The sequence below is a fragment of the Nomascus leucogenys genome, chromosome 9 (genome assembly GCF_006542625.1).
Source record: "Nomascus leucogenys isolate Asia chromosome 9, Asia_NLE_v1, whole genome shotgun sequence".
Taxonomy (NCBI): domain Eukaryota; kingdom Metazoa; phylum Chordata; class Mammalia; order Primates; family Hylobatidae; genus Nomascus; species Nomascus leucogenys.
Window position 1 is genome coordinate 102,766,975 of NC_044389.1, and position 23,916 is coordinate 102,790,890.

The window sequence follows — 23,916 nt, forward strand, 5'->3', positions numbered from 1 at the left end:
TTTTGAGACAGAGTCTCACTCTGTTGCCCAGGCTGGAGTGCAGTGGCACAATCTCAGCTCACTACAACCTCCGCCTCCTGGGTTCAAGCAACTCTCCTGCCTCAGCCTCCCAAGTAGCTGGGACTAACAGGCACCTGGCACCACACCCGGCTAATTTTTTCTATTTTTAGTAGAGACAGGGTTTCACCGTGTTAACCAGGATGGTCTTGATCTCATGACCTTGTGATCCGCCCCCCTCGGCCTCCCAAAGAGCTGGGATTACAGGCGTGAGCCACCATGCCCGGCCTACCCACATGTTTTAACGTTGTACTGAGTACTTATTCCATGGAGGCACACTACTCATACACCAACTTTATTATTGTGTAACTCTATGAAGGGGGCACTATTAATTTATTGATAAGAAAGACGAAACTCGCCGGGCATGGTGGCTTATGCCTATAATCCCAGCACTTTGGGAGGCCAAGGCAGGTGAACCACCTGAGGTCAGGAGTTTGAGATCAGCCTGGCCAACATGGTAAAACCCCATCTCTACTAAAAATACAAAAATTAGCTGGGCGTAGTGGCATGTGCCTATAATCCCAGCTACTTGGGAGGCTAAGGAAGGAGAAATGCTTGAACCCAGCGGGGTGGAGGCTGCAGTGAGCAGAGATCACGACACTGCACTCCAGCCTGGGCGAAAGCGAGACTCTGTCTCAAAAAAAAAAAAGAAAGTCAAAACTCAGGCAGGTGACTCCCTTGCCTAAGATCACAAAGCTGGTAAACGGCAGACCTGGAAGGTAGGCCCGGCAGTCTCATTCCAGAGCCTGACAAATCATATTATTACTATTTCTCCACCTAAAGAAACCAGAAGGAGAAAAATTCTTCATCTGGCAGAAGTTACCCAGGGAGAGAGAAGAGGACATATCCCTTCTGCTTGGCTAATAGGACAGCCTGTGTCTTATTTGAGAGTCAGGGCCCTGGCAGGGTAGAGTCGGAGATTAAGATACTGCAGGGAAAGTAGCTGCTGCTGCTCTTTAGTGACAGAAGACATGAAGCGCAGGACCGCAGCAAGACCACAGAACTCTGAAAACAGGACCCAAGCTCACCTTAGCGGGAAGTCACCACCCACTCACCTCCGCCCTTCTAGAGCTGAGTATTCTTTCACCTGTGGAAGTCACAAGCCTGTGACATGGCTCTCCATTTTTAATTTTTTTAAAAAGGGGTCACGGAAGTTGTGGCCAGACACATCACCCCACCCCAGTCCTAAAGATAAGGTGGGTGGGAACAGAGGAAGAAGAAGAGGCTGGGCCTAACTAATCTGGGCACGTCCTTGCCAACATCTGCTGCCATGAAGGAGGGGGAAAAGTTGATAGTGGAAGGAAGCTACAGGGAAAAAGGAAAAGAAACCACCGCATAAGGCCACAAGTTCGTCCATTCACCAGAAGAATCTTCTATAGGTGAACACTGTTGGGCACTCTCCTAGACCCAAGCCCACCCCTCAGGATCCAGGGCCTGGGACAGAATACAAAGTACAAACGACACTCTCCCCAAAAGGGACTTGTGGTCACCATTCTTCATAGGAGGGTTTCATGGCAAGTCTTAGGAAAGAGGGTTTTGAGTTCAGGAAGTGTGGGACTAAAATGACACCAACACAGAAATAAACGCTGCCTTTCAGCAGGAGTTCCTAGCTACTTCAGCAGATCCAGATGCTGAGACATACTGGGTCCGAAACAAAGACTGACAGAAGGACCAAGCAAGACAGGCCCTCCTGATGCCCAGCCCTGAGGCTGCCATCTAAATAAGCAGCAACACTCCGGGTCTGATCTGGGTAGCTCGTTGGTGTCTCAGCTGAGTAGCAGCAATGACTCAGGAAGAAGCACTTAATCCCGATAGACTCTAAAGAGACACAAAGATGAGGGCGCCAGGGTCCCTGTCCTCAGAGCTTCCAACCAGATATGGAAAAACTCAGTGTATAACCAAGTTACCAGGGGAAAACCCAAAGGTGGAAAAGGACTTCCCAGGTCCAGCTGCTGATGAGAATTATGCTTTCGCATCCCATGGCCCTCGGCACTCAGAGTCTTTCACTCCATTTCACCATAAACAAAAAAGTCTCAAAACATGACAACAGCCTGTAAGATGCTGTGATCCAAATAAAATAGTTGGTGCAGAAATTCAAGGAAGTGCATCAACTCCCCCCAAAAGGGATGGAGAAACCATGCCAAAAGAAAACCAGGAACACACGTGCAGGGCCCTCCCTACAATTATAAACAACTCCATGATACGGACCCTGTGAGGCAGGAGAATAGGGGCTGGAGGCAGGGAACCTAAGGCCGATTCGCACTGACTTCCTAGAACTAAATCAAAAGGAAAACCCCAACTTTCCACACCTACATAACAAAAGGGCCCGAGGCCACTCCCCTTGCAACCCCCACCTTTTCTGCATGGCAGGTGAAAAACTGAAAGGACCTCTGCTTGGTCCCCTCTCCCAATCAATCAGGCTGGTCACAGGCCAAGTCTTCATTTGCATAGGAGTATAACTTTGTAACTTCACTTCAGCCTGTAATTGGTTGCTTCCCACAACCAATCAGATGTTGGCATAGGGTGTAACTTTGTAACTTCGCTTCAGCCTCTGATTGGTCCCCTCCTGCTGATTCAAATAACCTATCAGACCGATAGTGAGCCATTAGTTCACTTACACAAGGTGTACACCAGGTAACCAAAGGGACACCTCCAGAGGGTATTTAAACCCCAGAAAATTCTGTAACTGGGCTCTTGAGCCCCTATGCCCAGCCTGCTCCCACCCTGTAGAGTGTACTTTTGTTTTCAATAAATCTCTGCTTTTGTTGCTTCATTCTTTCCTTGCTTTGTCTGTGCATTTTGTCCAATTGTTTGCTCAAAATGCCAAGAACCTGGACACCCTCCACTAGTAACACCTGGACCCCACCTCAGCCACCTCCACTCTGGCAAGCCCCATCTTCCCAGCAGTCAACTAAGAATCAGACTTTCCCAGCCCCTGTCAATCAGGCCAATGAGTAGAAGACCAAGCATCCTCTCCTTCCTCTCTTCCTCTTCCCTCTGTCACCAGTCCCTGCCACCAAGCCTTTAGGTGAAGCCACGTACCCTGGGGGGCGCCAGGAAAAGCAAGTACAGTCTCTCGAGCACTCCAGCCAATTATAGAGGTGCAATTACAGATGCTGCGTGGGCGGCTGCCCTGAGGTTCAGAGAATTAGCTGATCAATGACAAAACAGACGGCCATCTAAAACACACACTGGGAGAAAAGAGCTCTGAAAAGTGTGGCGCAGAACGTTCTTTGGAATTCAAATAACAAGTACACGAAAAGACGCAGCCAAGCTCCACCCATGAGACAGGTAAACCATGGACTCACCACAGAACCTTGCGTTGGTCAAATCTTTGGTCAGGATCTTCACTCATACACATAACAAATACTTCTCTGCAACCAAGTACTCATGAGTAGGGTGACCACATATATTGTTGACCACAGCAGTCACTGCTGAGTGTGGAGGGAGCCTCTGTTACTAATTACACCTGGACCAGGCACGTCCCAAACCAAACAGGAGATGCACTCTCCCTGCATACAAGGCACCCTCAGGGGGTTTTCCCGCCACTGACTGCTGACCCTGGATCCCTCTTGCTTGGGCATGCAGGGGTGCCCCCAGCCAGCAGTCAGTTCCTGCATAAACAGGAACCCAGCAAGCAACAAAATACCTGGGCAAGAGCACTGAGTCCGCATCACTGTCAACTCCTGGTTACTGGTGACCTCCCGACCCGAATTCCTCATGTGCTAGTTCAATTCCTGACCTATAGCCTCACTCTCACTTCTACAAGTCACATCCTCCTTATCCTCCTCTATCCCAGGCCACTGAAAACCCACCTTCTCTTCAGAACACTTCTTTGCTTTTAAGAATCCTACCTGTAGCAAAGAACGTCTCTGTGGTAGATCTAAAAATAAAAGAAAAAAAAAATACGAGGTGAGAATCCTGCCTGCCCATAGACTTGAAGCCTCTGCTCACCTTGGCCATGGCTATGGACTGAATATTTTTTCCTCCTCCATCATAAATTCATATTATTTAAGCCCTAATCCCAGTGTGATGATATTTGGAAGTGGGGCTTTGGGGAAGTAATTAAGTCATAAAAGTGGAGTCCTCATGAATGGGATTAGTGCCCTTAGAAAAAGAGAAACCAGGCAGATGATCTCCCTCTCCACCATGTGGGGATACAGCAAAAAGGTGGCCTTCTGCAAAACAGGAAGGGAGCCCTCACCAGACACCAAATCTGCCAGCATCTTTGATCTTGGAGTTCCCAACCTCCAAAACTGTGAGAAATAAATGCTGTGTAAGCCACCCCATCTGTGGTATTTGTTACAGCAGCCCAAACGGATGAAAACAGCCATACTTTTGAGCCCAGGGTCGCTCCTCCACTCTCCAATTAGACCCCAGAGCTCCAGTTTGGACCCTCTACCCCCACCAGGTTCCTAACCTGCCTCTGTATTCTACCACTGCTTATCAAACTACGCCACATTTCAGGTGGAGAAGGCCCAAGAGGATGATATAGGTGAAACATTCACCCCAATCCTGGGACAAACTCTCTCTCACTGAGTCCTATGAGAAGTGAATAGTCTCGCCCATCAGGTGAGAGTGTAAACAATCACGTATGACATCACATCACAACACCAACTTGGGGGAGCAGACACTACCCTTTGTTCACACTTGTGTACAGGCACTGTGCCAGGTGCTTTTCCTGTCTGGTAATAGTCACACTGAAGAGATGAGAAAACTTGAACTCACCAAGATAAAAGCACTTACAACATGCCGCCTAGGTCTATCTAGCATAAAGTTCATTGTCCTTCTAATGTGCCAGTGTCAGAACTAATAAATGATAACATACATCGGAAAAGAGCCTGAGGATAATGGCAGTGTAAGACACAGTGCAGGTACTCATGTATTTATTCTCATGTAAATACTTATATTCTCATATATTTATTTAGAAAGAACTCCTGCATTTATCCAATCACAGGAAGTTGCTTAGCCCTAGAAGTCAAAATGTGGACAACAGACACAGTCGACAAAGATAGTTCTCATACATTTAAATAAATGCCTAGGCTTATGTTCATGGTATGAACAACTATTTTTCATGTTTAATGTTTTTAAGACTTTCCATTAGTATGAATAAGAATTTGTCTTACACAAACATCCAAAAAAAGACAGTTTCTTTAGGATTACATATTTTAAACATTATTTTCTTTTCTGCTATAAAATCGTCACCATAACCCTAGTAACTAGGAAGTTTTGTTTCCTGTCCTTGTTTTTATTCTTTTGTGGTGGCAAGTGCCAGCATGTGGGGTAGGTAGGGTGAGGCAAGGTGGGTGACAGTAAAGGACACTGTGCTCAATTCGAAGCTACGGGAGGAGAGAGCTCTAGTCCTAGATTTGCACCAAGGAGCTTTGAGCTCTGAGTAATTCAGCAACCCTAGGCGTCGTTTCATCTATAAAATCAGAAGGTTAGGTGTTCTCCACGCCTGGTCCTGCATTCAATCCTATGATAATTGCTGAAAACTCCAGCATGGGCCAATTACCAGTGTGACACAACACTTGAGAGAAATGGTGGGATGTATATTTAAAGAAGACTATCTAATGACTCACCCATGAGTAAAAAGTAATTTACCTCCATTTTAAAATCCATATTAATCGACGTGACATTAGTAGAGAGAGTGCCTAAAGTCTGACAGTGATTCTGAAGAGGATATAAATAGGCGGTTTTTGAAATTAGTCAGCCATGTGCTATGGTCCACCAAGAAGCACATGCAGCCAACATGCTCCAGGCTGTGCGTGCAAGCTGTTCTGTTTCCAGTACAAATGCAGAAAGGGGGAAAAAAGCAGTCCTGGTAGATTCAGTCATCACATATTTCAGCTGTAAGTATGAAACAGGAAGCTCACAAAGAATTGTAATTTAGAAGCATTTAAAACAAAACAAACAAACCTACTCCAGGCACAAATACCAGATAGCTGCAAAGCCAACTGTGGTATTTGATGACAAATTGTTTAAAGTCACCAGTGGGTCAGAGTACAAACCACGCCCATGTGAAAGTCTCCCTGGACACTACCAGGGTCTGCCCATTCTCCCCTCTCTGTGAGCCAGCTTCACACAGGTAAGTGGGTCCCATAAACCCCCGGAGGCACCCACATCTGGCTCTTTGTGGGCAGCGCAAATAGAGAAAAGGACAGTCGACCAACCGTCCTGAGAAACAAGAGGCTGACACTCAGAAAATCAACACCAAACACCCTCTCCCATGCCACAGGGTGACTGACTTATCACCTCCACTCCTCCCCACCCATCACCCCACACATGCTGTCTCCCAAAAACACATCTGATCTTGATGAAATCTCAGCTTCAGGGCTGCCCAGGATGTTACTGAAGGGGAGTGAAAAGCAGGAAGAAGAGAGAGAATGAGGGCTCCAAACCCATCCCAAGTCGATTCCTCCATGATGTTTCTAAGAATTTAAAGAATAAGTGGTGAGGCTGGGCGCAGTGACTCATGCCTGTAATCTCAGCACTTTGGGAGGCCGAAGCAGGCAGATGATTTGAGGTCAGGAGTTCGAGACCAGCCTGGTCAACATGGTGAAACCCCGTCCTTACTAAAAATACAAAAATTAGAAGGGCGCGGTGGTGCATGCCTGTGGTCTCAGCTACTTGGGAGGCTGAAGCAGGAGGATGACTTGAGCCCAGGAGGTTGCAGTGAGCCAAGATAACACCACTGCACTCCAGCCTAGGTGACATACCGAGACTGTCTCAAAAAAAAAAAAAAAGAAAAGAAAAGAAAAAAAAAGAATAAGTGGTGACTTTTTAAAAGAATGGTCAAAGGAATTATTTTTAAAGCTGTGGGTTGGCAAAGGACATTTATCAAAAGAAAGAAACTATCAGTTCAAACTTACCCAGACATCTTTTAAGAGTCCTGAACCATCTATAATCTGAAAGCTTTTTCAAATACTAGTAAGCCAGGCACAATTACCAATTATTAAAATAACATTTATTATAGCTAGTGATTTCCACTGACCATATCTGCAATAATTAGAACTGGCAGGTTTTTAAAAATACAGATTTTAAGAGTATATGGAAAGTCCTTGAAAGGCAATGTTTATAGGCTGTTAGGAATAAGGCATTCCTTTAACACGAAATAATGAATTTTAAACAGTAATAATAATAAAAAGGAAGAAATGAATGAATGAACGAATGAATCAGAAGGCAGTACACCACAGGGTGAATAAGAGTACATTCTCGGGGGATGAGGGGCAAGGGGAGGGAAAGCATTAGGACAAATACCAAATGTATGCGGGGCTTAAAACCTAGATGACAGGTTGATGGGTGCGCCAAACCACCGTGGCACATTTATACCTACGTAACAATCCTGCATGTACTGCACGTGTAGCCCATAACATAAAGTAAAATTTAAAAATTTTAAAAACTTAAAAAAAAAAAGAATGCATTCTTTGTAGTGAATATATCCCAGTCCTGGGTGATCTTGGGCAAGATATTCAATGTCTCTATGCCTCAACATCCTCCTCAGAAAATAAAACCAATTACAGTCCTAAATCACAGGGTTGGCGTGAGGATCCAAAAATGATGCATGTAAAAAGCATTTAACATGTTCAAAAGAAACACTTACGTACCAATGGTCCTTATTCCAGGATGAGTTTTGGTTCCAACTCTACAAATCATTAGCTGTGTGGTCTTGGGCAAGTGATTTAACACATCTAAGCATTGGTTTATTCATCAAAAATGAAGAATCTTGATTAGATGACCTCTTTATTTCTATGGCTTCTCCAAGCTCAAGACCTCTCTGACAACAGAAGCATCATTTATGGTTTCAAACTCTTTCAGGTTTCTAGTTTTCACATCTTTCTTTTAGGACTTACTGGTCACAGCCATGATTTATATGAAATCAACTGTTTGGCCAACAGCACAACTCCTCAGAATGAGACTGTGACTATGGGAATCCTAGAACCTACTTTCTAATGATCCTTTTAACAATCGAGTTTCGAACAACACATTGTGGCAAGACAGGCTTGCCCATGATAGTTAGAATCAACGTATTTCCATTGTGGTAGCCTTCAAGTATAGAAGTTGTCCCAAAATCAAACTGCAGGGGTAGTATGTCACCATGCAGCCTGGTGCTGATGGAGCATATATAAATTAAATTCATTCGCTACGATCATGCTCCTTTCAAAGGAACTCTCAATTTCTTCCTAAGGGAAACAATGCAAGCATCTACCCTCTCCAAACACTCTTAACAATGAAGTTGAGAGTTGCCATTAAGAGATCCATTTCTCAGCCGGGGGCAGTGGCTCATGCCTGTAATCCCAGCACTTTGGGAGGTGAGGCGGGCGGATCACCCAAGGTCAGAAATTCGAGACCAGCCTGACCAACATGGAGAAACCCTGTCTCTACTAAAAAAAAAAAAATACAAAATTCGCTGGGTGTGGTAGCACATGCCTGTAGTCCCAGCTACTTGAGAGGCTGAGGCAGGAGAATCACCTGAACCCAGGAGGCGGAGGTTGCAGTGAGCTGAGATCGTTCCATTGCACTCCAGCCTGGGCAACAAGAGCAAAACTCCATCTCAAAAAAAAAAGAAAAAAAAAAAAAAAGATCCATTTCTTCTGTATGTTTGCAGAAGAAAACACAAAACTATTTCAGATGTATCATTCTCCTCTAGTTATTTTAAACTCATCAATGACTGATCTTTTATAAGAAAAGACTGAGCATGAATGTCTCCCTACAAGTCAGAAAATTTAAAATGACAATTGAAAAAGATACTCTCTATCATGGTCTGAACCATCACGGGGAATTCTACCCCCTAAACCTAGGTCATTCTCTCCTAACTTAGGTGAACAGGCACCCAAGTTACGTAAAAAAGACAGTTAGCACATATGCACAGAATTTAACATTGCTGCCACTCAAGACTTAAATAACAAAATTAACCTGACATGGTAACATCCATAGAAGACCGTGCAAACAGTAATTAGCTTTAATAACAGGAGGCGCTCACAGTAACTGCAAGAGCCAAGCCAATCTTTGCTTTTTTCTGTTAATTCTTTAGATGCCCCTAAGCTGTATCAAGGTTGTCAGTTTTCCCTGACACCCTGGTCAGTTTAAATCTCATCCCACGCTCACTGCCATCTCATTAAGAAAGAAGAATCAACAATCTCTAATGAAATAATTAATTCAAACAACAGTCATCGATGAATGCTAACGGCATTGGGAGAAAGATCGATGAGGAAATGAAAGGGTCAAGCTGCCACCACCACAGGACCCCAACGCTTAGTTTTAGAATCACTACACGTGAGACAGTCGGACCTTTTCCTAAGCTGATGCAACGTTAAGCCAGATGATGCCAACAAAGTAATCCTGCCAAAAACACTGCACATGAATCTGATCAAGCGTTCATGATAATTTCCGGTTTACAGAAATACAGGGACTAGCGGGATGAGTTTAAAAGAAAACCAGCACCCAAACCCAGAATGTGGAACATTCTACTGAACAAGTGACCTGATTCCTTCAACAAGTCAATAGCATGGGGGGAAGGGGTGGGGGCAGAAGAACTGTTCTACATGTATACAGCTATTAAAAGGCATAACCATCAAATGTATTGGAGACTTTGTTCAAATCCTGGTCCTTAAGAAAAGCCATTTTTAAGTGAATAAGGGATGAAATCAATGCTGGGGAGGTGGGAAGTTCAACAGATCCCTGGGCTTCCCGGATCCCTTGTCATCTGATTTCCCAAACTGCATGCCCAGCCATCCCCGAGTTGAAAGGTCAGGGCCCAGCACAGAAACTAGGCTATGAATGGCTGGGCCACACCCAGCTCAGGACCAAGAAACCCTCAGGTAAGATGATTCAGGTTTGGCAAAGGAAGAGGCAGTTCCTGGGGCTATTAGTGAGGAAATGTACAGGTTCCTTTGCTGGAAATTTTTGCCAGCAGGTTCGTAGCAACCCTGAGGCTTCATGTGAAAGCCATTCACATAAAAAAGCATAAAATCAAGGTCTGCCCAGAGTCATTTTATCACGTGAATCAAAACAAGGCACCTCTGAAGTGAAAGGGGAGAAAAAGAGACAACACATAAGGGGTGGCTTATATTTTGCATCCTTAACAGTGTCTACTCCTGCATTTCTACCCAGGGGTTTTGTGGTTTGGCTTTGTTTTTTGTATATCTTTTTAAAAATATATAATTGAGGCATAACTTGCATAAAGTGCATGCGTTACATGTACAGCCCAATTTTTACTCTCTGCAATTTCAGTTTTACTTGGATCAGTTTTTCAAGATAATATCTCCTCTCCTCAAGGCATGTGCCAGTCAGAAGCGATTCTGGAATGGAAAAAGAAACAGGTTGGGGCCTGCTTCTAACTGCAGCGCCCTGCACACTGGTAGCCTGGGCAGCTGACATGCAGCGTCCAGCCAGGGCACAGATTAAAGCTGAACAGAGTCCCTTGGCGATGGAAGATAACAGCTTCTTCACTGCACCATTCCAGTACCTACCTCTGCCCCCAAATCCTACTTTCCCCCAGGCTTCTAGCTCAAGTCGTGAGGATTTCTAACTGGCCACTGCACTGCCTGGAATTGCCCAACAAATATGGAACAATGCTTGACCTCTTTCACTCATTTCAAAGGCCTACCATTCTGCGGGTTAATCTTCTTTTAAAAAATGGCAGACTTCCCTGGGGTCCTAACCATATAAAGAGATTAACAAAGATGTGAACAAAGTCTTTTTAAATTAAAATTTAATATCATTAATTCTTAATTTTTATTCTTAAAACTAGGTATTCTGACATAAAAAGCTTTTTTGCTTGCTACTTTGAACTAGTAAACTAAAATTATAATTAAAAATCCTTAAAAGTGAAAAACATACTAAACGTGAAAAATAAGTTTAACGACACCATAATTCCATTTGAGAAAGTTTAGGAAGATGTGACACCAGTAAAAACTGTTCTACCAGAAACCAGGGGTAGAACCCAGTGTAACATTAATTCTTATTCCAAAAAGTTTACTGCTGGCCGGACGCAGTGGCACTATGGGAGGCCAAAGTGGGTGGATCACTTGAGGCCAGGAATTCGAGACCAGCCTGGCCAATATGGTGAAACCCCATGTCTACTAAAAATAAAAATTAACAAACAAAAAAAATTAGCCAGGCATGGTGGCGGGCACCTGTAATCCCAGCTACTCAGGAGGCTGAGGCAGAAGAATCGCTTGAACTTGGGAAGTAGGGGTTGCAGTGAGCTGAGATCACACCACTGCACTCTAGCTGGGCGACAAGAGTGTCTCAAAAAAAAAAAAAATATTTATTGCTTATCATGGCTAAAATTATGTAACCAGCTCTTACCAAGCTACTTGTGTGTGTAAGGTGTTTAAAATCTTTTCCAAAATTTCAGAATTCTTGTGATACACAAAGAACTCCTCTGCAATACAAAACTACGAAATCTTCCAATATAGACTATATGTGGCAGGAAAAAATACCATTTAGATATAGAATTGTTTGAGAGTAAAATGTATTAATATATAATACAATTAGACAAACATCTTGAAAAATGCATGATGCCTAATTAAATTCCATTCATTAATAGGGTAACAGCCTTGGGGCACTCTGTACAAAAATGGCATTTCTGGTAAACACAACATTTAAAACAACTCAAACACACAGGCTCTGCCTGACGACATAATTATGTGTTTTTAATTTGGTGCCATTCTGACACTATGCCTAAGAAAACTCCTTCACAAATGGATCACTTTAAGACACTATCATCTCCATATGGTAACGCCAAAATGAAAATTCAGTACAAATATTCCCCTTAAAACTACAATTTTCAGCCAGACACGGTGGCTCACACCCGCACTTTGGGAGGCCAACGCAAGAGGATTGCTTGAGGCCAGGAGTTCAAGACCAACCGGGCAACAGAGCAAGACTTCAACTCTAAAAAAAATAAAATTTAAAAATTAGAGTGGTGAAGCGCTCTGCAGTCGTAGCTACTCAGGAGGCTGAGGTGGGAAGATCCCTTTAGCCCAGGAGTTCAAGGCTGCAGTGAGCTATGGTGGCACCGCCACACTCCAGCCTGCATGACGGAGCAAGACCATGCCAAAAAAAAAAAAAACTGGCAAATGCACTCTCCAACTGGAATCCCAGTCTCTCTGTGAGGCTACGAAGACACTAGCCTGAAACACAGGGTGAAGGGCGTGTGAAGGAGCAGTAAAGACACAGCTGCATGAGAAGAAGGCCCAAGTCTGATCCCAGCTCTTAAAACTCTGAGCAAGCTTTTAACCTCCCTATGCTTCGGCTTCCTCACTTGAAAAACACTGATCACGGCACCTCTCATGGAATTGCATTGGTTGGTGCCTCTAAAACTGATTTCCAGAAATCACAGAAAATAATGGCCATAACTGTGCCTGGCATATAACAAATGCTCAGGAAATGCTGGCCACCGTTATTTTTATTCTCATCTTAAGGCACATCTCAGTGGATGTTTTTCTCATCAGCACAGAGTATCTCTTATGATAGATGACAAATGCCAAGAAGCTTCCTTAAAAGCAGATGTCTTAGGCAACAATGGATGGACCTCAGAAACACTATGCTACATGAACAAAACCAGACACAAGAGAGGGGCCACACTGTGATTCTACCTGTACAAAGGCAAAATGCTAGAGACAGAGAAAAGATCACTGATTAACTAAGGCTGGGGGAGGGAGGGGGAACTGACTGCAAAGTCTAAAAACTGGACTTTGTAAGGGTGGCAGGCTGCCCCCCCTTACAAAGTTACTAAAAATTACACAACTGTGCATGTATAATGAGTGAATTGTATGGAATATAAATTATACCGCAATAAAGCTATACTAAAAACAAAACAGATGCATCTCCCAAACGTTTCTGCAGGTACTTTCGTTATCAATCTGGCAATGAGAGTAAACGCAGATATTTACAGAGTACAGCAAAAATGACTGAAAACACAAGGCTTGGGCATAGATCAGACTTGGATCCTAGTCCTGGCTCAGCTTCTTCCTAGGGCAAACCTTTTTTTTTTTTTTTTTTTTGAGAGGGAGTCTTGCTCTGTCACCCAGGCTGGAGTGCAGTGGTTCGAGCTCAGCTCACTGCAACCTCCGCCTCCTGAGTTCGAGCGATTCTCCTGCATCAGCCTCCCAAGTAGCTGGGACCACAGGTGTGCACCACCACGCCCAGCTAATTTTTGTAATTTTAGTAGAGACAGGTTTCACCTTGTTGGCCAGGTCCTAGGGCAAACGTTTTACTTCTCTCCCCCTTGGTTTCCACATCTGTAAAATGGGAATAAAACAACACTAAGTCCAGAGGCTGATGTGAACATCATAAAGCTCATCCTCCACCAGACTCCCCATATCAATCAATGGCACCATCTTTCACCCAAAGGCTGAGGCCAAAAGAGCAGGTGTCACCCGCAATGCCTTTCTCTCTTGTATCAACTCCAATCCATCTCACCAGCGGCACCCCGGCTGGTCTCCCTGCTTCCATTCCTGGCCCTGTGCAGTCCCCACGGCCCTCCACAGCCACAGGGACACACTTACAAAATACAAGGTCCATCTCCTGCACGCCCTGCTCAGAACTCTCCTGTGGCTTCCTCATCAGCCACGTCCTCACCGTGGCCTGCCAGGCCTCCTTGGATCCCGCCGCACAGCTCTCTTCCTGCCCTGCCCGCTGGCGCCTCTCACACAGGCCCTCTGGCCATTCCTTCCACAGCAAGCTCCTGCCAGCCACTGGGCTGATATTTGCACTTGTTTCTGTGAGGCTCATCCCCTTGCCTCACTCAGATCTCAAATTCTCCTCCTCAGAGGGGCCTCATCCTAATAAAAACAAAACCTGCTCTCCCACCAGACTCCAGCCCCCTGAACTGACTTAGTTTTCTTTACAGCGCTGACCACGGGAATCACCTCATCCATGTATCGATTTACCTTCTGTCATGCACTAGCATATAAACTCCATGCAGGCAGGGAGTCTGTCTGTCCCACCCACCATCCTAGCCAGTGATCCCACCGATCCCCAGAGCCTGGAACAGTGACTGGCATATGGCAGCATTCTTTAAGTAGTTGCTGAATGAATGACGAAATGTCATAAAGAACTTGACACCATGCCTGGCCACATATAAGATGATGAAGAACTGTTCATTGATTATAATAATAATATTACCAGTATTATTACTGCATTTCACAGGTAAGAATATGCGAGCCCCAAGAGGGCAACTGACTCACTCAGGTCAAACTCTACGTCTGATGCCTATGACTTCTATGACACCTCCCATTCCATGGGCACAGAATAACAGAATTCACCCACCGCAGCAGGAACCTGAAAGATGATGTAGCTGATTCTCTTGCACACCCCATGCCCTGCCTCCTCTCACCTTCTAAGAGTCACCTATCCTAAGGGGTGGCCCACATGCTGTTCCAATTCCAGAGCATTCCCTAAAAGGACAAGCAGGCATAAAGAATGCAGGCTTCTATCTCTCACCCTAAGACAACTCTTAAGAGGTAGGTGAGTGTGACTATTTCCGTTTTACAGAAGACGACGCTGGGAAACAGAAATAATGACATGCTCAAAAGTCATATTCTCATTCAGGGCAAGCTTAGGTTTAAGAGTCTGAAAGTTTTTCAAGTCTAGGCCTCTCTCTTTCCAATACACTACTTTACCCTGCACATCCACCAAGAAAAGAAAAAATGAAAGAGAACCCTGACCAGTGTTTCAAATAGAATCAAGTAACAAGAGAAAGAGTATTATAAAGCGCCCTCTACATAACGCATATGCACAAATGGCATTCTTAACTTCCTCCAGGACACAGGAATTTTGATACATCTACATTAAACACTCACAAACCACTTGTGATTATTTATACTGCAGGATTTCATAATGAGACTGTACAATTTTTGTAAACTCATTAGCATTCACCAGACACCTTAAAACTTGGATAAAGTGTCAATTTTAACTTTCACGAAGCATGCTGTGTCTCATATATTAATAATGGCACAGAAAAGCTTATACCACAGTATGACAGCCCTCTTTCCTATACACTTTACTATGACACTTTAGGAACAATGCCAAAACTCATGTCCAAGAATAGAATAAAACAGGCTATTTCTAATATGAAAACCCGGTTATCTTTAAAACTCTCCTGTAGGCATGAAGAGATACTGAGGAGCAGGTGGGGACGAGGGACAAAGCTCCCATCCTCCCTCCCAAGTGTCCCTGTGTCCGCATCTTGACATCACTGCCAGCTGCGTTATTAACACTCTGAGTTGAGGCCAGGCATGGTGGCTCACACCTGTAATCCCAGCACTTTGGGAGGGGATTGGCAGGTGCATCATTTGAGGTCAGGAGTTTGGGACCAGCCTGGCCAATATGGTGAAACCCCATCTCTACTAAAAATACAAAAGTGAGCCGGGCATGGTGGCACATGCCTGTAATCCCAGCTACTCAGGAGGCTGAGGCAGGAGAATCGCTTGAACCCAGGAGGTGGAGGTTGCAGTGAGCCGAGATGGTGCCACTGCACTCCAGCCTGGGCGACAGAGTGAGACTCTGTCTCAAAAAAATAAAATAATAAAAAAAACTCTGAGTTGAAATGTCTAAGTCCTTAGCCCGTTTTTGAGTTGGGTTCTTTGTTTTTTTACTGTTGATTTGTGGGAATCCCTTATACTTCTTAGATATTAACCCCTTATTGGATATGTAGTTTGCCAACATTTTTCCCCATTCCACAGGTTGCCTTTTCACTCCGTTGACTGTTTCCTTTGCTGTGCAGAAGCTTTTTAGTTCAATGCAATCTCGTTTAGTTTTGGTTTTGTTGCCTGTACTTTTAGCATGGCAGCCGCGTAATTACTGCCAAGACCAGTGTCCTGAACGTCTTCCCCTATGTTTTCTTCCAGGAGTTTTGTGGAACCAACTTAACCATCAAGGACAGATGAATGGGTAAAGACATGTGGTAATATACACACAATGGAATACTAGGCAGCCTTAGAAAAGAAGTTTCCGCCACAAGCACCAGCATGTATGAACCTGGAGGACCAAGTGAAAGAAGCCAGGCACAGAAGGACAAATACCATGTGACTCCTCTTAGATGAAGCATCTAAGTAGCTAAATTCATAGACTTGAAGAGTGGAATGGTGGTTGTCAGGGACTGCAGTGGGGGAAAATGGGGAGTTACCAACCAATGGGCCCAAGGTTTCAGTTCAGCAAGAGGAATAAGCTCTAGAGAGCTGCCCTACAACATTGCACGTGTAGTCAGCAATAAAACACCATACGCTTAAAAATCTGTTAAGAGGGTAGATCTCATGTTAAGTGCTCTTATCACAGTAACATTTTGCAAAGAACATTTTTTGAAAGGTTGTGGGCACTAGCATAACAGCATAAACACCCCTCACTTGCCAAATCTCAGGGACCACATGTCCCCACCATTCGTGGGAGGTGCATATAACCCAGGCAGCCTCACAGATGAGAACACTAGAGCTCAAAGGGGTTATGGGACTTGCTGGAGGTCAAAGAGCTGGGGCCTGGATCCTCACCCTGACAGGCCGGGCTCACAGCTCCACACCTTTCCCCTATACCACATTAAGCACCTTGCTCCGTTCAGCAACTCCACTCCTCTGGCCCAGGCTGTGGCCAGGCAGGGCTGTCACCTGGAGATGTTCCAGCATAATTCAAGTCAGCACTGACAACAGAAAGGAGAGAGAGAATGAGGAGGCAAAACCCTCTAACCACATGCATCTAAACCTGCCATGGTCGGAAGAGCCAGTCTGCAACCTGCATTTTTTCTACCTTGTTTCTACGGGAGACTTGACCACACATACATAACCTGAGGGTTGCTGGTGCTCAGTGTCCCCCCACTTCAAGACTTCTAAGTCTCCTGATTGCTAAGGACTTCAGCAGCCCCACCAGGAAGAGGCCTGCTGAGCAGCCCAGAGGGTCCCCTGCCCTCTCACAGCCTCTAAGGGGGTGCTCTTCTTATACCCCAGTCTCTCTGCCACAGCAGGAACCCCAAGACGTTGCTGTGTGGAGGAAACATTACTGTCACCAAACCATGTGACTTACACACACCCCCAACACCACTACAGACCACAGGGCCTGTTTTAGGACTATTAACGTGTGCTTAACTCACATCCTTGGTAGGCTAGGCCTGGGGGCTCATGTCTATAATCCCAGCACTTTGGAAGGCCAAGGCAGGAGGATCGCTTGAGCCCGGGAGTTTGAGATCAGCGGGGGCAACACAGTGAGACCTCATCTCTACAGTTTTTTAAAAAAAGATATGCTTAACTCACATCTTTGGTAAAACATCTTTGATCAGGGAATATAAAAGAATGTAGAATCTGCGGCTGAATAATGATTTCTATTTCCACAGAACACACACACTCAACACAACTCACTCCTCGTGGGGAAGCCCTTCTTTCTCAGTGCCAGCATGTACCCTGCTGTGGGATCACTGCTATTCCTTGTTCTACAAAAAAAAACTCTTTTCCATCACATACATCTCGTGAATCTCAGAACTCAATTTTACTCTTTAAATATTTTTAAAGCTGAAAAGATTTATTTTCACTTAAAAACAAAAAGTCAGTCCCAAAGTCAAGAGTTCACCTGGTGTCAAAGCAACATTACCTCCTTTTTCTGCATCTCTCTCCCTGTTTTCCTTCCTACAGCTCATCTGAGTCCAAATAACGTTCTTAAATAAGTCTTCTCACTCTTTCCCCACAAATTCCTCTTATCTTTTCATTTGCAACAAAACCTCTGGTGGGGACAGCTGTAGTCGGGTGCCCTTTGCATGATACAAGTCCTCACTCCTGGAATCCAGGCCAGCTCAGGACACCACGTCCTACCAAAACCGGCTTCCCAGGGCTACTGGCCACAAGGTTTACCTTCAGCAAGGACACTGGGACAGAACCATACGGTTTCCTGATCCACCTTCAATCCCAAATGACAAAGTGTCGGAACCCCACAGCCAAATTCCAGACAGAACTGAGGAGTCCACCTCATCTGTTCAGCTAAGCCCCTACCAGCAGGCTCTGAACTGATGGGCGCTGGGCAAATCCCCATGCAGCCCCATGGCCTGCCGCACCCACCCACCCTGACATTTCCACCATCAGAAACCCAACCCCCACCTTCACTGGCATTGACATCATTCTTTCTGAGATACCTTAATTCACCAAGCAGTGCTTTCCCTTCCCAGCTCTTAACTGTAATTAAATAATTTTTGTGTAATTCTGTATAGTTCTTTTTTATGTATGTGTATTTTTTAGCGACAGGCTCTCACTCTGTCACCCAGACTGGAGTGTACTGGCGAGCTCACAGCTCACTGCAGCCTCGAACTCCTGGGCTCAAGTGATCCTCCTGCTTCAGCCTCCAGGGTAGCTGGGACTACAGGCACGCACCACCACTCCCAGCTAATTTTTAAAAACGTGTTGTAGAGATGCGGGTCACTATGTTGCCCAGCCTGGTCTCAAACTCTTGGTCACAAGCAATCCGCCTGCCTCAGCCCCCCGAGTAGCTTCAACCACAGGGGCGCGCTGCCACACCCAGCTAATTTTTTGTAGAGATGAGGGTCACTATGTTGCCCAGGCTGGTCTCAAACTCCTGGCCTCAAACGGTCCTCCTGCTTCAGCCTCCCAAAGCACTGGGATTACAGGCCCGAGCCACTGTACCCAGCCCAGTTCTTAAATATCTTCCTCACCTGCCTTGTAGTCTTGTTCACAGCAGTAAACCCAGTGCCTGGCACATGACAGACACTAAATGTCTGGTGAATGGAGGGTAAATGACAAGCAAAGCCCCCCCATCAACCTTAAAATAGCCCCTTGTCCATGCACCATGACTAAACGGCAATTTAATCCAGCTTGCCAAATAATCTTTATTTCTTTCACTGATGGGATACCGGAATCAGAGATATGAGATGGGTAAGACTGTCCATTCCTCTTCAGCATGTTTCCTAAGTACTTAGGGTGAGGGAAACTTCAGATGGATTAGGCCCAGCCCTTCTTGAACTAGAAAGGAAAAGGGGAGAAAAATGGTTTGTTTCAAGAAGGAAAAGTAAAAATAGGCCATGAGTAGACAAGGGAACTATACAAGGAAATGCAGCAAGGTCTCATGAGGTCATCCCAAGGCCACACTCGACCCCATGATGCACACAGAGGACATCCCACTCCACAGCAGCTTTCCCACCCCCGAGTGTGCCCCACAGCACACTAGCACCCATAGCCACCTTCTCTAGGCTGAAAGAAGAGCGACAACTCCCCCAGATAGCCGGGGACTTCTACAAATGCCCAAAATCTAGATCTCACTTACCCAAACTCCCAACTCACTTCCTTAAAACACTTGCACACAGAATTCTGGAGTGAAGTGGCAGAAGGTAAGTTAGGAATAACATTAAGCCATATTCCTCATCTTTCCTCTTTCCATCAGGAGAGAAGTCTTCTACCCCTCCACCATTCCCAAAGAAAATCAGTAAAACTCTTTTCCACCTTTACTTGTGACATTTTAAACAACTAAGAGTCAAAGGAAAGACTGAATGAATGAATGAATGAATAACGGCGTCCATCCTCCCACATCAGGAACAAGATTTCACATGTCAACTTCTCAGAAGCGCAAATCAAGTCCATTTTTAACCATCCAAGGAAGGGGATCTCCAGTCCCCTGGGGTAGGAGATTGTGATATTTCCTATTGGAGCTTCGTTTGACTTTTGCAGACAGAAAGGCATCACGACTCCTGAAGGAATGCCGATCATCAGAGCACACTGCATGCATGACTCATTCACTCACAGGCCACTACTACACCACAACGCTCCCCTGAGCGTGCGTGCAGATTAAAGCGTCCCGAGTGTTAGGAACTGCAACAAAAATGCACCTGAGTGGACACAGCCACAACTTCCTTCTTGTAAATTCTTCTAACTTCAAAATGTATTGCATCATCCTAATGATCAACCTACTTCTAAACGGTTGTCTCAAAGACCTCTATTTTGCATATTAGAGAATTCAAAAGTCCAAAAATGTTACAAGAGGAAAATAAAAGTGTATAATGACAAAAGCTTCCAGTGGCCAAATCTGTGGCTAAAGAACGATTTTATTTTAAAAGAACATACACACTCAACACAACTCACGACTCTCAGGAAAACCCTTATTTTACTTTCTCAGTGCAAGGTCTTTAAAGAAGCCAGCATGCACCCGGTTGTACAATCACTGCTATTCCTTGTTCCACAAACAAGAATTCCTTTCCATCACATATTTCTCATGACTCTCAGAACACAATGTTACCTTTAAAATATTTTTAAAGCTGAAAGATTTCATTTAAAGACAAAAGTCAATCCCAAAAGACTCCTGAATTCAAAAATATAGTCCGTGAAACTTTTTTGTCAGCCCATTCTTCCAAATAAAGTGGAAATTTACATTGTTTTTCCTGTATCTTTCTTCTCCCTTCTGTACAGGTGGTTATTTGCAAACCTATAAGAAAATATATTTCAAAACAACTTGTCCGTATTAATGTTGGATGTAAGTGGCATACCAATATTGTAGAATTATCATGATTAAATTTATTTTAGGCTGATGTGGCTGGTCGGTAATGCTCTCATTTACCACCCCACCCTCTTTCCCTCCCTCTCTCTCTTTTCCTCTTTCTCTATTACACACACACACACACACACACACACACAAACACACTATGGCTGCTTGCCAAGGCATAAATTAAGCAAAGATGCCTTCATCCTTAGGGTGTGTTTGTGTGGTGAGCATATGAGTGGTTTTTTTCTATATATTTTCAATGTTTTAATTAATATATAAAATTTTCTAATGAAAAGTTTTAAACCGGAAACCAGCGGCGCTAAGAAATCTTCTCTGGACAGGCAGCCCAGACACTATTTCAACTTAAAGCCACTTGGATAGATAGAATTTCCAAAGTGATGTTAGGAAAACGTGGCTGGAGGAGAAAACCGATGTACTTGATAGCAAGAAATCGCAAGTTTAAGAATGTGAAGTCGAACAGGCCTCATTCCGTTTTTCTTTATGACCCCTCAAAATCGCACCCATCTTATCAAGTAACTTTGCTCCGCTGTCATTGCCTAAAATCTTTGGGAGGGAGGAAGGAAGCAGGCTTGGTACCTTGCAGCAGCGAATGAAATCTGCAGTTTACCCTCTCAACCTAATTCCTCTTGCAGATTTCACAAGTGGTGGACACCATCCCCTACACAACACTAACACTTGGCCATACGCATCAGTGCCACCTCCAAGGGACCTAAAGATGCCTGGGGGAAATTATGGAACCCAAATTCAATTAGGACTCCTTGTGTGTGTTACACCACCCCATATGCTGGGTTCACTGGAACAGTGGAGAAAGAGAAGAGGCAAAAGAGGAAAAGTTACTTGCAGACTGGAGTCAGTGTCACGGCCACCTTCGGCGCGGGGCAAACCTCCCCGGCCCCGGCTTTGTCAGCCGGGCGGGGGCTGGCGTCGGGGCGCGACCCGCTCCACGCCGGGCGCCGCGGGGCGAGGGGCGCCGAGGGCGGGCATACGGCGCACACGGCCAGGCAGCACACACCGCGCCGGGTAGGGCTCCCCCACGGCAGCGCCGAGGAGGCAACAATGAGCCGGGTGGCCGCTGGGCCCCTTCCCCGCAGCGGCCCCCGCCTCCGCGGCGCCCCCCGCCCGGCCCCGCCGCGTGGCCGCCCTGAGCCCTGGCACCTCCCGGGCGCCGCGCGGGGTGACCCGTGGTCCCCGCACGCCCGCTGCCCTCCCGCGCACGGGGACCCCCCAACCGCCCGGCCGCCAGCCGAGAGGGTCCCCGGGGCCGGGGTCGGGCCAGGCCGCCGCCCGCCTCCCCGCGCCCCTCGTCTTTGTGTGGAAAGTAAGTGCGGGAGGCGAACCTACCTCGGCGCGCACAAAGGCGCGCGGCTCCCTCCCAGCTCGCTCTGGGCGCCCGCGGCGGCGCCCAGCGGCCCGACTGCTCGGCGGCGACCCGAGGCGGCGCGAGGGCGGCTCCGGCGGCAGCGGCCCGGCCCGCAAGCCAGTCCGGCTCAGAGCGGCTCTTGCTCCCCGCGGCCCCGCGCGTCCGAATTAAGCGGAGGGGCGGGGCGGGGCGGAGCGGCAAGGCCACGCCCCCGACGCGCCCCGCCCCGGCAGCCCCGCCCCCGCCTTCCTTCCACGGCTCGCGCGCGCTGGGCGGAGATCCAGAAAGGCCGGGCATCCGCGCCGGGAGGGGCGCCAGCCGGGGCTGCAGCGCTCGGCCTCGGGGACTCGGTGGGAGCGAGAGCTGGAGGGGAAGCGCGGCGACTCCGGATGACCGGGAAAGTGGGAAGGCGGCCGCGTGGGTCACAGCCACAAAGCTCCGGGGCGCTCACTCTCCTTTTTTCTCACTCCCTCGTTCCCTCGCTCTCTCCCTCTACCTCTCTGTCTCTCTGTCTCTCACACACACACATTCTGTCTTCTTTTATCTCTTCTCTCTCCCTTAATCTCTTTCTCATTGTCTCGCTTTCTCTCATTCTCTCCCTCATTCTCATTCTCTTTCTCTCATTCTCTCTCCCCTGTCTCATTCTTTCATTCTCTCTCTCTCTCTCTCTGTCCTCACCCCCCCATCTCTCTGTCTCTTATTCTCTCACACACACAAAGTATCCAAGAGCGTCTGGCTCCTGGGTGTCCGGGCTCCGTCTCCCCGGCAAGTCTGCGATGCTCAGAGGCCGTCCCCATAGAAATCCTGCTAATTCCTCTTAGAAGAAAACGCAGACGGAATCAGGGAGGAAAAGGAAACATTTGTTGTAATTGTACAAATTTACGGTCAAGCCAGGACCCAAAACCCAGTGACCTGGGGATTCACCCATTTTCCTCCCCTCCCTTCATGAAAGGGTAATTGGAAATTTAAATATGCAAGAAAGAAAGGGTTTATTCTGCGTCTTCTCTGCTCTCTGATCTTTTCTTCAGCTCTCTTAGAAGTGCTTCTCTGGCCAACCCTAAGGCTCTGAGATTACCATCTACTTGAATCACAGCAGGTACAAAATCAGGGACTGAAACAGTATCTGTTTCAGCGTAGCAAAAAGGACAACAGGTTCGTGGATTTTAGATCAAAAGCTTTTTAACAGTCTTGGCAACAGATGACTAAGGGCTTATTTATGGGGAAATTTTTCTGACTAAGACAGTTTGGGTCATAGTCATACTGAAAAGTCACATCAGTTATGGATTTTGGTAAACAAATTACTTATTCCAAAGATATCTATCACACACCATGCTCTAAGCCACAGCCTGCCCGCCAAGTAAGGGTCTGGCCATCCCTGGGTCCCTGGAAGCCACTGAGGGGTGGAATCGCTGCCAGAGAACTTAAAGAAACTCCTTCCCAGCTCAGGAAGCTGAATTCCTTGAACTTTATACATGGTGTTTCCTATGATTCTTCCTTCTCTCCCGTCCTTGAGTTGTGTTTCTGTTCTTGACAATGGCTCCGCCAGTCACCAAACCAAAACCTAGGATCCAGCCTAAACTCTCTCCCTCCCTCCCCACATGGGCATCAACTCCAAGGCCTGTGCAGTGTGCACAATTCCTGGCTATCTCCCTCCCCCTCTGCTGGCACTGCCACTGTTGCCTTTCGGCTCAGTCACAATATGGTGGCAGGGGTTTCCTAACTGGCCCCAGCCTCTGATCTAACACATGCTTTTCTTCTCAACTTTCTGGGGTGCAAGTGAACTTTCCAGGTGCAAGATGCTCAGTTTCCTCCTCTGCTTGAAACACTTTAGTGGGTGCCTGCTTCCTGCTACATGATCAAGTCGAAGCTCCCCAGCAAACATCCAAGGCCCCACTCAGCCAGAGTGCCGTATTTGCTAAGTGGCCCTGCTCTGTGGTGAAGACTGGATGAAATAATGAATATACGGCCTTGTCATGCTCTTCCACGGGCTTCCCCTCTGCCTAGCAGAC

General features: G+C 46.3%; 1 protein-coding gene across 2 annotated transcripts in view; it reads right to left on the minus strand.

Moving 5' to 3' along the window:
• The window catches only part of FAM107B (family with sequence similarity 107 member B), a 251,898-nt gene that overhangs the window by 63,469 nt on the left and 164,513 nt on the right, over nucleotides 1-23,916 (minus strand). The window contains exon 1 of one of the 2 annotated variants that reach the window (XM_030819302.1): nucleotides 21,889-22,041. The exons of the other annotated variant lie outside the window; for it this stretch is intronic. The gene's annotated coding sequence lies outside the window, so the exon portion shown is untranslated. Of the gene's footprint in view, nucleotides 1-21,888; nucleotides 22,042-23,916 lie in introns of those variants that run through there. 2 annotated transcript variants of the gene reach the window in all.